Source organism: Oryctolagus cuniculus, chromosome X, assembly GCF_051225735.1.
Source record: "Oryctolagus cuniculus isolate XC-2025 breed Fujian yellow rabbit chromosome X, ASM5122573v1, whole genome shotgun sequence".
In the NCBI taxonomy this organism is placed as follows: domain Eukaryota; kingdom Metazoa; phylum Chordata; class Mammalia; order Lagomorpha; family Leporidae; genus Oryctolagus; species Oryctolagus cuniculus.
Window position 1 is genome coordinate 71478139 of NC_142888.1, and position 2571 is coordinate 71480709.

General features: G+C 44.8%; 1 pseudogene; it reads right to left on the minus strand.

The window, feature by feature from the left end:
- Positions 1-848: 848 nt before the first annotated feature.
- Positions 849-905, minus strand: LOC149119671 (U6 spliceosomal RNA; annotated as a pseudogene).
- Positions 906-2571: the final 1666 nt, after the last annotated feature.

Consider the following 2571-nt stretch of genomic DNA (forward strand, 5'->3'; position numbering starts at 1 on the left):
TTCATTTTAATAGTCATGTGGGTTTTTGTTTTCATGTATTAAGTATATCAGTAGCTCATTAGAAAATAATTTAAATAAACCTTCTCCCGTGAGAGAACTTTAACTTATGATGACATCCAATGTATTTCAGATTTTTAAAAAATGATAGGCTTTTTGGTCATGGACACCCAATATGATGATATCTTGAGGAGATGAACTTGGGAAGGTGAAGTTATCAAGTTACCAAGCTACCAAGCCTTTTGCTCTCTATGCTCCCCTATCTCTGTCTCTATGGTAACTGGTATCCTGGCAAGGACAGATCCACCTGCATGGCTAGCTGTCTACAGCCCTGTTATGTAATGGTTTGGCTCCAGGCCACTATTGTCAGTAAGCCCACATAAACAACTGGGGGGACATGGCTAGATGTGGCCGCTTGCGGCTATGTGGCTGTGTGGCTGTGTGTAGATGTCTGTGTGTATGTCCCACTGCCACCATGGACACAAAGGCGGCTATCTCCTGTGACCCCACTACTAGGAACAAGCAGCTGTCCCTTGTGCATTTCTCACTGCCACTGTGAGTAAGGGAGAAATAAACCCACAAATGACTCTGAGTTGTTCTCTGACCTGTCGGAATCTGGATCTGCTTGTCCTGGGCCCTATGCTCCTGGAACACATGATGTATAGATAGAAAGGACCCTAATAGGTGGTCTACCAAGACAAGCTTCTAGTTTTAAGGACAGTTTTGGAGAACCAGGAACTGATTCCCACAAGTCTAAAATCCTGCTTCTCCTCATAAGCAAATTCTAAATGTCCCATACTCGCTTTTTTGAAAGGACATTTAACTCAATGTCATCACACTGGCATGACATGATGCTAATCTTCTCTGTATTGTTCCAATTTTAGTATATGCGCTGCCCAAGTGAGCACATGGCACGACATCAGAAAGCAGTTAAATGTGTTCTTGATAAGAGCAGAGACGAATACCACAAGTGAATATTACATTTGCTTATATTGCTTGACCACTATATAAAAGAAAGGTGTCCAAAAGCTGCAAGCAGTTCAAAGAAGTATTACTGGAAAAGAAACAGAAGGAGTAAAAATATCCAACTGTACCATGTGCCCAAAAGAAACAAGTCATTGTTAATTGTTTATGAAATACAGGTAACAGCTATTTAGTTTGTCTTGTACTTACATTTTCCTTTTAAAGGTTGAGATTTATGTGTATTAAGAATGCAAAATAAGGTACAGCGTTGTGGTATAGCAGGTAAAGACGCTGCTTTTGATGGTGACATCCCATATAAGCACTGGTTCGTGTCCTGGTTGCTCCACTTCTAATCCAGCTACCTGCTAAGAAGCCTGGGAAAGCAGCAGAAGATGGCCCAAGTGCTTGGACCCCGGCTACCCTTGTGGGAGACCTAGAAGAAGCTCCTGGCTCCTGGCTCCAGCCTGGCCCAGTTCTGGCCATTGTGAGCATCTGGGGAGTAAACCAGTGGGTTGATGGAAGGTATTTCTCTCTCTCTCTCTCTCTCTCTCTCTGTACCTCTGACTTTTAAATAAATAAATATTTTTAAAAAATATGCACAATGGGCCGGCGCCGCGGCTCACTAGGCTAATCCTCCGCCTTGCAGCACCGACACACCGGGTTCTAGTCCTGGTCGGGGCGCCGGATTCTGTCCCGGTTGCCCCTCTTCCAGGCCAGCTCTCTGCTGTGGCCCGGGAAGGCAGTGGAGGATGGCCCAAGTGCTTCAGCCCTGCACCCCATGGGAGACCAGGATAAGTACCTGGCTCCTGCCATTGGATCAGCGTTGGAGGCTGAACCAACGTCAAAGGAAGACCTTTCTCTCTGTCTCTCTCTCTCACTGTCCACTCTGCCTGTCAAAAAAAAATAAAAAAATAAAATAATGCACAATGACATGACTTAAAATATAAATTCACAAGAGTCAAAATAAATCACTGTGACAAAGGACACAAATATTATAAAAAGTGGTTATTTCTTCTCACACATATTAATTAGTCCTACTATTAGTTACCACCAATTGTCACTATTAACTAGTCTGTTTTATTTAGATAATAGCACTTATGTAACAGAGAAGTAAAAAACAAAAACTTTTTTTTTTTAAATTTAGTTATTTATTTGCAGGGCAGAGTTACACAGAGGGAGAGACAAGAGAGAAAGAGGGAGATCTTCCTTCTGTTGGTTCATTCCACAAATAGCTGCCAGGCCAAAGCCAGGAGCCTGGAACTCCATCTGAGTCTCCCTTGTGGGTGGCAAAGCCCAAGCACTTTGGGCCATCTTCTGCTGTTTTCCCAGAGTGAACCAGAAGTGGAACAGCCAGGACTCCAACCAGTGCTCATATGGATGCCGATGTCACAGGCAGTGGCTTAACCACTGGGCCACAATGCCAGCCCCTAGAAAAATCTTTTAAATAAATGTTATCACACTGTGCACTTAATTTGTGTCAGCACTTGGCCGGCGCCGCGGCTCACTAGGCTAATCCTCCGCCTAGCGGCGCCAGCACACGGGGTTCTAGTCCCGGTCGGGGCGCCGGATTCTGTCCCGGTTGCCCCTCTTCCAGGCCAGCCCTCTGCTGTG